The following is a 12239-nucleotide window of genomic DNA, read 5'->3' on the forward strand; positions in this document are numbered from 1 at the left end:
TATTCCCCCACATTTGCCTTTGCACAAGTTGTTCCTTTTGCCTTTTTAAATATACCCTTCCTTACTTCATCTTCCAATTTCCATGTCAAAGTTCCCAAATCTCACCACCCATCATCTGTAGGAATGCCTTTCTTCCCTGTGTAGGCTTGAGTATTGAGAACCAAAACTGTCTACCCCTATGTAATGCTTAGAGGCTGAAACCGAAACTACCTCCCCATCCACCCAACTGACTCTCTGCATTAGGGGTTGGCAAACTTTTTCTGAGAAGGGCTAGATAGTATATATTGTAGGATTTGCAAGCAACATAAGATCTTTGTTGCATTTTTTCCCCTTACAACCTTTTCAAAATGTGAAGCATTTTCTCAGCTTTGCTTATAGGGCTGGATTTGGTACCCAGGTACAGTTTGTAGATCCCTGGTCTATATTAACATAACTTGACTGTACTATTGTCTTCATTAGCATGACTTTACTATTCCACGAAGGGACTTTCCATAAGAACCAACATTTCTTCAGTGGGAATCCACAATTTTCACCCTCAGATTCTGTGAATCCATTGTCTCAAAATTCATTACTTTGCTTTTTGTACCATACCTAAATGGTTATATTATGATCCTTACCCAATCCTAATCAAGCTCCCATTATCTCTTCCCCTCTTTCACTCCCATTGAAAGTCTTCCTTTAAACCAAACTTAAATCTCACTAAATTCCAATCTTGCCTTCCCCACTTAGAGACAGGACCAAAGCTCTGTGGAGAAAGTATTTGCTATTTTCTCTCACCTGTGCCAAATTCAACTTATCAATAAGGTTGTTTTGGTATATGCTATTTTGGCAGATATTTCTGGATCCAGCATTCAACATTCAATAGAATGGTTTTGATTCTATTATAGTAGCTTTTAAAAGTTTGTTTTTTATTATGGTTATATAAGAATATGCCTACCTTTCTAGTTGACTTTAAAATTTAGGTTATCACAAATCATACAGTGATTATATTTTATTATGGATTTTGCACATAGTAGGTGATTAATAAGTATCTTTTGCCACATAGTAACATAATCAATGATCTTAACTGAACCACATTTATTCAATTCAGTCCTTTCTGTTTCTCACATTGGGTTTGCTGTGTGAAAGCATCTTTCACTTTTATTCATGTATGACACAGAATGAAAAAGAAAGATGTTCCAAGAGCCATAATTAAGCCTTCTTAAAATGTCCCCAGGAATAATCAATGCCATTTCTCCACAGGATATTTTCTGTGAAAGTAGCAGTATTTTGTGTCTGGATTTCTTTGGATCTTCAACTGTTCCCATTACTGCGAATCACGGCATCCCCACAGTGCAGATCCAATCAAAGAAACCCTGTGTTTCTTCCATTTGACAAGATGCAGAGCAAGAAAAGAAACAAAGAATAAATCTCACTAAAAAGTAACAAGGTCTTCCTGATGTGTTCTGACGGAGTCAAGGGCAGGCAGGGAAGTGCTGTTCCATTACCTGGGATTTAGTAATTAATACCTAACTACCCAGGTGAATGCTTCCACTGCACCCAGAGATTGCTGGGCAAACAACAGGTATTTCCTCAGTGAAATGGAAAAGATAGTCTGTTTTTTAAGTAGAAAAACTGTCAGAAACCACCATTTGAACTGTTGATCTCTTGGGGAACATTGTATGGGAGTGCTGCTACATGTCTGTCAATATTCTTACCTTTTTTCTTAAGTTGCAAGCAGGTAACCATGCTATGTGAGTTACAGACTATGAAGATAAAACTGAATGAACACAATCAAAGAAAAGGCTGGAAGTTGAAGAGGACCAAAAAGAAGTTATGCTGATTCATATTAAATCAATATGCATACTTATTAGAGCATGTTAGTTAACAAGGCATAAAAAGTATGTCATTCACATGCGTAATTATAATTACTCATTGCTTAGCCAAAGCACCATTCTGGAACTACCTAAAGGAAAGTTGTTACAGGGAAGTAAGGCAGAGTATGTCTCAGAAGCCCTTCTAGCTTTGAAAGGAATAACTCTCTTCTGCTATCAGACCATATTTTAGAGAAGAGCATGGCTCTGTGTTACATCTCACTAGAATATAACTCCCTGGTTACCCTACTGCTCTTCAGGCACACGGTTGTTGGTTTCTTCTATGTGATTCTTGTGAAGAAAAAAACAAAGAAAACACATACCCAGCTGCCTTAGAGCAAATGCTGTTTGATTCCATAGAAAGTATAGGTGACAGGTTACACTGACAAATAGGCACATCTGCTGCAATTTCTCCAGGCTCAGAGTCAAGAGATTTGCCATTTTGTTGCTAGTCTTTCCCTTGGCGTTTGCTTTGCTTGACCTGACACATCATGATGGGGAGGGGGTGTAGGGAGTGGGGAAGGAGGGATGAGGCAGAAACAGGATGCATCAGACTCAGGCTATCCTCAAGATGGGATCTTTTATGCTCTGCCTAGCCACCATCACATAGGGCTTTGCTGATCTTCTTAAGAAGAAAGGTTCTCCAAATGAAACAAATCAGGCTATTGAAATAAATGTTGGATTCCTACAGTGATTGTCTTTAGAGTAATAACACCTAACAGGACTTAAAAAGGGAGGACATCCTCTCTGTTGAAGCTACAGTGGTTTATCGGTTTTGCTAGATTATACACCTCCGTTCTCTAGAACATCACCTGACTCACTCAGTCCAACCCAATTCGTGTTTTAAAGAAACTAATCATATAGATAGCAGTCTTATACTATTATTTGATAAGTTCATATTGTTTTGTTCTTTTTAATTTTTATTTATTTGACAGAGACAGAGATAGCGAGAGAAGGAACACAAGCAGGGGGAGTGGGAGAGGGAGAAGCAGGCTTCCCGCTGAGCAGGGAGCCCGATGTGGGGTTCGATCCAGGACCCTGGGATCATGACCTGAGCTGAAGGCAGATGCTTAACGACTGAGCCACCCAGGCGCCCCTATAGTTTTGTTCTGAAACTATATTCATAGGCATCCTCCATATTTTGAAGTATGAAATTCTCATGGACACCTATTTTTCTTCTCTACACAATTTTTGTAAAACTTATTTTTGACAACAAGGAAAGGACAATCTTTTACCCGATCAAGATGATTTGAAGCAATTCATGCATCTGAAATAATGACTTGTACTTGGTAGATCAATGCATATTTACCTAAATCTTAAAATAATATGGAGAAAAAACCCAAATCTCCATCAACAGATGAGTGAATACATAGATCATGGTATTCTAGTATAATGGAGTATTTCTCAGCAATTAAAAAAAATGAACTATTGATAATGCAACAACATGGATGAATTGCAATCATTTTGCTGAGAGAAAGAAGCCAGACCTCCCTCACCACCAAAGAAGAGTACATACTGCATGATTCTATTTTATAACATCCTAGAAAAAAACCAAATCTGTAACTACAGAAAAAGCAGATCGGTGATGGACTGGGAGCAGGGAGTGGAGTGGACAGAAAGGAGTGATTGAAAAGGGCCACAAGCAGAATCTGGGCAGTAATGGGCAAGTTAGTATGTTGAATGCAGTGATGGTTTCACAGATATATGTATAAAGATCAAACGTTATCAAATTGTACATTGAATATGTACTGAGTCATTAATTGTATGTTCATATCTTAGTAAGTCTGTAAAAACACAATATCTGAAATACTGTCAAATCCTTAAATAAAGCAGGTGAGGTAGCATGTCTTTTTGGAAGTTGCATAGTTTTGAACTTTTGACATACAGGAGGTAAGAAGAATCCTGTGGTTGGAGTCTTGACTCAATGCTTGTGGGTAAGAAGTAGGAAAGGAGGTCTGTTCCTTATCAGTAGTAGTACAACAACACCTCAAACAAATGAGGGCCATGGTAGGTAAAAAGCAACTTAGGTTTAAGAGGCATATAATGGTCTAAAATATGATGTTTGCAATAAGAATAAAATCAGGTAAGATTCACTTCAATAAATAAAACACACTTACTTGTATTATTCTAGAACATATAAAAACAGAAGAAAAAAGGGGATGCTAAAAAAATAGGAGTATAGAAATTGAAATGAAAAGAAATGAATATAATCCATTCATGTCAAGAATAGTATAAGGTAAATAAACCAAGATAAATGAACATGCAGCAAATAAAGACTTTCATGAAATAGTGCCATCTTTTCAACTCTGAGAAAACATTCCTTAAAAGATATACAGGGCCTCTTTCACTCAAAAGTTATGTATGCAGTTCAATAAAATCAGAGAAAGTTAGATCTGGCTCTTGGGCCCTGGTCTCCCCAGGTCTGTTACTCTGATTTCAAATGAAGAATGAAAAAAGAACTTAAAATGTTATTACTTAGGAGCCCGTGCAGATTCCATTCAAACTGTCATTGACCTGGATGATATTTGAAAATCCTCTTTGATTTTTCAATAAAAATGAGTTGAGAAAGGGCAATGGACTAAAGCAGGGTGAGCAAATTACTAACTGAGAAATTTGTAGCATTAGCAAGGGAATTATTTTCAGGCCAACATTCTCCTGGTCCCTCAAAAAATACATCAGCTAGGCCTCTGTGTTAGGCCCACTGTGTTGTGAGAATAGCAAATTGAATGTTACTTGGAGGCAATACTGATTTAAAAACAAAAGACCCCACCATTAGATGCATAACAACGAGAACTTCTTAGGATAGCTCAACAATTTGTGATCACCTCATTTTTTTCCCACCATGGATATTTAAGAAGAAATCAGGAGAATCTGATTCACTTTCACTACTGTCCTCTGCAAATACTTTTCAGGAATCATCCACTGGCTTAAAGTACACTAGTCTTTGTAGTTAGTCTCCGTTGACTACGGAGTTACAAGCTGTTCTACTTATTTTTCATCTTCAGTGATTTGTTAAGGGATCTTTGTGCTTTAGCAGAACATTTTTTGCCAATCAAGCCATAGAAACATATTTAAAAGATCTACAATTATTTCTCAGTCATCCAGGTGTTGGTTTTTTCCCATTATGTTCACTTCAACTTGTAACAGCTTATAGATTATTTAGACCTTCCCTTTAAAAGTCAGCATGTGAAGGTTCACTGGGTAAAACTCTAATCTTGGAACTTTTTTTTTTTTTTTTGTAAGTGGGGTTCAAACTCATGACCCTAAGATCCAGAGTTGCATGCTTTACCAACTGAGTCAGCTGGGTGCCTCTAACCTTGGAACTTTTCTGGTAGATCTGGTGGGAGAAAACACAGATGAAGTTTGGCAAAGTCTTTAGTACATATATCAATTATCACTGCAAGATACTGTGGAACTGATATTCAAGAGCGGGCAAGTAGAGACCTGTGCCCAAGAAATGAAATGCTGAGCTTTTTGAAGCAATGATAATATATTATATGAATCTCTGTAGCCATAACTTCCATGTGGAAGCTGCTCAATGAATGAACAAAAGAATGCAGTATTTCATGGCAAGGGATTGTATCCCAGTCGCCGCCAAGATGAGAAACTACTCTCTAATGGGGTGTCACCAGGCTGGACCCTCCATAGCTCAGGTGGTTTTGGGCTGGGTGGCAGTGACTCTCATGCCTACATGGATTTTCCACTCACTGTGGAATCCCAGAACAGAAGGAAGGAAGGAAAGAAGGAAGGAAACCTAGCAACAATGGCCTTTGCATAGTATGACTGTCTCTTTTGTGTGGCCAGGAAAAAAGGAAATTTATCTAAAATACCCATGGCAAGATGTGCTGCAGGTAGAAAACTGTCATTAGCAGAATGAGACATAAAATGAGAAAAATCATGATTCAGTATTTCTAACATTTGCTAAGGATAGACAGGTGAAGTCAAATGCTCAATTTAGCCTCCTCTGCTGCTGGGGCCCTCTGGCCAGCCGGCACCTTCTCTTCAGGTTGGCATGTGACTCGCCTTGGCAGCCACAGCTAGTCTGCTGCTTCAGAAAATACAAACCCACCTTTTAAAAAGAATAATAAAAATTTAATCCAGATGCATTCTTATCCGGGAGGTGGAGAATATGATTTTTTTCCTATTTTTATGAAATATGAGGAAAACTTTTAAAAATCGTATCATTAAAAGAGAAAACTTGTTTCCAAGGTAAAGGAAAGTCCAAGCGAAGAAAAATTAGTTCCTAACAAAAAAATCTATGTTAGGTAGACTGAAACACTGGATGAAAAAACATGGATGAGATGGTCTGAGAAAGCCAGGATATCTACTAAATATATGTTTATATGTATATATATACATAAAACTTTTTAGTATGTTTGAGGAAGTCTTTTTTTTAAAGAAATAGCATTTTTTTAAAAATGTAGAGCAAGAAGAAAATAAGCCTTTTCTCTGCCTTTAACTGAAGTAGTCTTCAAAGACGCCTATTTCCTAAAGCCTCCATTGGTCCTATCAAGATGCCCCATACCATGTCATTTTTAGAAGCTTTAGTTACAATGTAGTTGAATGCAATGCAATTGAAGCTTCTTTTTATAAGTGCATTAATTCCCCACTCTCATGACCTAATCTAACCCTAATAATTATCTCCTGAAAGCCCCATCTCCAAATACTACTATATTGGGGATTAGGGCTTCAACATATGGGTGGGAGCAGAACACAAACTTGCAGAAGGCTTAAGTTCTAAACTTACAATAATTCATCTGGTTATTAATGTAAGTAAATAACTGGGCTTTAAGGGGAAGGAGGTTGCACAGATACTGCTGGGGGGTTCGGGAGTCAGAGAGAGAAGCTCTGTAGAAAACACACAGTTACATTAAGGGAACCACAAGGTGGCTGGGAAGTCACTAGGAACGTCAAGATTCTGGGAGATGGTGCAAGAGAAGGGGAAAAATGAATGGGAAAGGGAGGGCTCATGGGTAACAGAACGTTCTGTTGACTCATTAGCTTTGCTTAGGGAAAAGCCCCATCACAGGCAGATTTTAGATTTTTCAAAAACTCTTTCTTTCTCTGAAGCCAGGCTGCCTGAGGTATTATTTAGAATCTTGATGTTTGTTCCAATCACCATGGATGTACAGATACTATGTGTTCAGGCTTTAGATAATGAAGACAGACTTGTCAAGACTTGGTGAAGTCATATCCTGCATTTCAAATGTCTAAAGGGCTGGGTACCAACAGAGCTCAGAATGAATAAGTGAATGCTAGCTACATTAATTAATCTCTGAGCACACAAACAATAAATCTGATTCCAAAAATATTTTAGAACACAGTCTGTAAAGACAGTTTGCAATTGGTTAGCAGAAGTTATTTTAGCTTAAGTCTTATGTTTTATTTCAGAAATGAAAGTGAGAAACTGCAGAGACAACAGCTGTTACTTTTGAACATAAAGTGTTAGAAGGGAAGTAGAAATTTATCTAAAGTTCACAGATGTCTCCAGTCATCTACAATAGATGTCACTAATCATTTCCTAGTATTTGAAGAGATACAACTCATCTGCTAGTTGGCTGATTTTTTTTTTTTTTTGGTGGTGGTGGGAATTGACCTATAAGCAAACAAGTAAATCTGTATTGCAACTAAAAGAGAATTATCGTATTTCTTAAAATTTAAAGAATTATTACCATGAAGGTCTAGTTACTTGGCTAAAATTCATCTAACCGATTTCTTACACAAGTTAATATTGTGACAGGCTTCAATGAACTGTGATATTTCAAAATATTTCTGTTAGACTTTCAGCCCATTTGAATGTAATAGAAATTATGATATTGGAATAAAGCAAATTTTATTTGCTCTAAATGAAGGGGAAAAGGCTTATGATTTTATTTTTTATTTTTTGCCTAAAAGTTCCTACTTCATATATTAATATCAAAACTTACCACAGTAACACCCTTTCTGACAACTGACAAGGAGAATGAAGATGCTCAATTTTGCCTTAAAAGAGAGTTCAAGTAGAATTTCTCTTAGCTATAACTGTATTTTGGGGGCACCTGGGTGGCTCAGTTAGTTAAGCATCTGCCTTCAGCTCAGGTCATGATCCCAGAGTCCCGGGATCAAGCCCTGCATCGGGCTCCCTGCTCAGTGGGAGACTGCTTCTCCCTTTCCCACTCCCCCTGCTCATGCATGCACTCTCTCTCTCTCAAATAAGTAAATAAAATCTTTTAAAAAACTGTATTTTGATTTGTGTGTGAAATTCTTTAAAGACTATTCAGAAACTTCTCTTTGCATTAATTCAAATGTTACACGATTGGTAAAAATGCTTACTTACCTTGGATGGTGGTTTGCAACTAGTTGACCTTAATTATGGCATTGACACGTGGCAGGACTGACTTTACGGGTGTGACCGGTTCAGCTGCACTGGGCCCAGTGCTCAGAAAAGCCCTATGTTTGGTTTAATTCTTTATTGCCATCATTTGGAGATTCTTAGTAATTGTTGAACAAGGGACCCTGTGTTTGCATTTTGCACTGGGTCCCACAAATGATGTGGCTAGTCCTGGCACTTGATAAGAAGTATGGTCAGTTGTCAAGGTTCTAAATGATCTCCAAAGACACTGCGGTCTCTCACACTTGGGTATGCGCCTATTTTGACAAGGCAATTAGGGATGATATACAGACTCAGGCTTCTTCAGAGTGATGTGCTACCAAGTCCTCTCACTGAATGTAGAGTGGTGAGAGTGATCTTTAATAGAAATATACAGTTTTCTGTGACACAAAGAGAAAGAACCTTTAGAGTCTGTGTATTCAAAAATGTAAACTTTGTCTTATGTTCTGCTAGGAGAGGGAAATGACTTGTATGAGATGCAGGAAGAGAAGCTGGGATTAGATGTAGCCATCACTGCCAACCACATCCTGTCCCCACAGAAAGACTCCAGTCCACATACACTGAGGGCAATGAAGGTAGAGTAACACTGAAAATCATATGAAAAATGCTACTTATATTATATGACACTTATAGATTCTCTCCCAATCAGGATCCTAGTGGAGGTTTACTGCAATTCAGTATTAGATTCATAGAAGCTAAATGTGTTACCAAAGGTCATAGAGCAAGTTGAGGTAAACATCAAACACAGGTCTTCTAAATCTGTGCCATTTTCACCTGTTTGCTCTGCTTGCTAAAAATTGTTGAGCCTCGGGCGCCTGGGTGGCTCAGTTGGTTAAGCAACTGCCTTCGGCTCAGGTCATGATCCTGGGGTCCTGAGAGGGAGCCAGATGGCTCCTTGCTCAGCGGGGAGTCTACTTCTCCCTCTGCCCCTCCCCCTGCTTGTGCTCTCTCTCTCAAAAATAAATAAATTTTAAAAAATCTTAAAAAAAAATCACTGAGCCTCTAATTGGAAGTTCTGCCCCTATAATGGGGGTTTTATTGAAGTAAATGAAGTAATCCTTGAGCTACCAGTGAAGGCCTTTTCTCTATAGTCTCCCAGCCCAGAGCAATTGTTTAGGTGGTGAGAAGGAAACAGGGCACCACAAATACTGCAGAAAAGAAGGGCAAGCCACTGGAAAGGAAGCCACTGAATATTGGCATTGAAAGAAAACATTATGATCAACTTGTCAATCTCTCCTTCTCTCCAAATCCCACCTGATGGAAAGCGCTCTCAAGGGCTGCTGGAAAGATGAATTTTCACATTAGAAACATTTACAAATGAGTACTTTATCTCAAAATTCCATTCCATTGAAGAACTCTAATTGCTTCAAAGTTCTGGCTTAAGTTAAACTGAAATTTGACTTATGGTAAATTTGAATAGAGTATGGTCTCTGCTCTCAACCCTGCAGACGAATACAGCCATAAACACAGAATACCAATACACATGTGACCAAGTCCTAGTGGAGAAACCTACGAGACCTATTTAGAGAGGCACATTGCTGGAATTGTTGGGTAGGGTTTCAGAGGACTAGCTCCTTGACAAGGACTGTGAATGGCAAATTATGAAAGAGAGAACACAGAGATTTTCTATGAATCCTAACGACTTATTTTCCCCTCTCCATGTGACTTTTTTTTTTTTAAGATTTTATTTATTTTTGAGAGAGAATGAGAGACAGAGAGCATGAGAGGGAGGAGGGTCAGAGGGAGAAGCAGACTCCCTGCTGAGCAGGGAGCCCGATGTGGGACTCGATCCCGGGACTCCAGGATCATGACCTGAGCCGAAGGCAGTCGCCCAACCAACTGAGCCACCCAGGCGCCCCGACTTTTTTTTTTTTAAATGTTTAAAAACTCTTGGCCTTCTCCTTTTAGACTACTTACCCAACTCAAATAATTTCTTAAATATTATGTGTGACATTCGTATTTGATCAAAAAATAGCAGTATCGGGCGCCTGGGTGGCTCAGTTGGTTAAGCAACTGCCTTCGGCTCAGGTCATGATCCTGGAGTCCCGGGATCGAGTCCCACATCGGGCTCCCTGCTCGGCGGGGAGTCTGCTTCTCCCTCTGACCCTCCTCCCTCTCATGCTCTCTGTCTCTCAAATAAATAAATAAAATAAAAAAAATAGCAGTATCTCTCTTTTTACCCTACCTGTGACTATTCTCTATTTCTTCAGTGTTCCTCTTAAAGTGAACCACCACATTTAAACCCACTTCATCAGATATGCTCTGCCTTTTGCAGCAAGACTTCGTTCTCTGTGATTAGAGCATTTTCTCACATATTAAGCTTGCATTAGAGTTAGTGCCAGCAGCATCATTATTTTGTTAGCTTATCCTAAACCTGTATTTTGATCAGTGAGGCATATAGGGCAGGTGTCCTACACGAGCATACACTTGGAGATCTAAGAGAAGACTTTCCTGATCTTTTCTAATTTTCTCTCCTTTGTGTCGACCAAAAGAATGAGATCTTGCCATTTGTGACAACATGGATGGACCTAGAGTGTGTTATGCTAAGTGAAATGATTAAAAAAAAAACATATGATTTCACTTATATGTGGAATGTAAAAAAAAAAAACAAAAAAAAAAACCCCAAAAAGCAGAAAGAGACCCATAAATACAGAGCACAAATGAATAGTTGCCAGAGGGGGAGGGGATGGGAAAATGGGCAAAATGGGAGAAGGAGAGTGGGAGGTATAGGCTTCCAGTAATGGAATAAGTAAGTTATGGGGTTAAAAGGTACAGCATAGGGAATATAGCCGATGGTACCCTAATATTATTGTGTGGTGACAGATGGGAGCTATATTTGTGGTGAGCATAGCATTATGTATAGACTTGCTGAATCACTAGGTTGTACACCTGAAACTAATGTAACATTGTGTGTCAACTATACTTCAATTAAGAAAATTTGGTAACTGTGTCTTCAATATTTTTAAATTGGAAAAAATCCACAAAGCCACACACATACACAAAAACAACCCAAAACAAACCCCAAAGCACCATTATAAAGCCTAAAACAGAGCCTCATGGTATTCCACCAGGAGCTTCCCTAGGTTTCAATAGAGTTTGCTCACCATTAAATAGGTTTCTTAAAATCACCCATTTTGTTTTTTACCCAAAAAGTTCCCATTATATCATGTGTCTTGATGTTAACAGTGGAACTGCCACTACCTGAGTGCCTCCTAGCACTTTCATCTAAAATGTGAATAAGACAGTCTGGTTATTGGGGCACCTGGGTGGCTCAGTCAGTTAAGCATCCGACTCTTGGTTTTGGCTCAGGTCATGATCTTGGGGTTCTGGGATGGAGCCCTGAGGCGGGCTCTGCACTCAGTGGGGAGTCTGCTGGAGATTCTCTCTCCCACTCTCTCTCTTTTCCTCCCCCCTGCGTGCACACACTCTCTCAATAAATAAATAAATCTTTAAAGAAAAAAAAAAGACAGTCTTGTTATTATGTATTGTTGTTGAGCCCAGCTGGATCACAGGGATTATCATATACTTAAAAAAAAAATCCGCTCAGACTCTGATTATTTAAAATTTTGTTGGAATAGTTTTCTCAACCCTCACATTATAATTTTCTCAAATAACTTATCTTTTTTCTCCTTTTGAAAACTTAGAACATTTGCCTAATCCCCCATTTTCGCGGTGTGCTCTCTCCCCCATTTTCATTGTTGTTCAGACTATGACACCACATTTGTAGTCCCTTTAGTATCCAGTTATGTGCTAATTCTTCACTAGCTAAATAGAAATCATAGATTATTTTATCACTTGTTTGGGACCTCCAATACATTTCTATTAAAAAGATTATCTTCCTTACTCTGGAAGACTGAACTAAAATTGGATTTGAGTAGGAGTGCCTTCTCTCTTCAGCTGCTACATTTTATCATTTTCCTTAAGCACTGGGATTATGACTTTCTATTTCTCTTTCACATCGTGGAATATATATATTTGTTAGCACTTTTCTTGAGACTTCAGTTTATTCTGGCATA

The sequence above is a fragment of the Neomonachus schauinslandi genome, chromosome 10, assembly GCF_002201575.2.
Source record: "Neomonachus schauinslandi chromosome 10, ASM220157v2, whole genome shotgun sequence".
Lineage (NCBI taxonomy): Eukaryota > Metazoa > Chordata > Mammalia > Carnivora > Phocidae > Neomonachus > Neomonachus schauinslandi.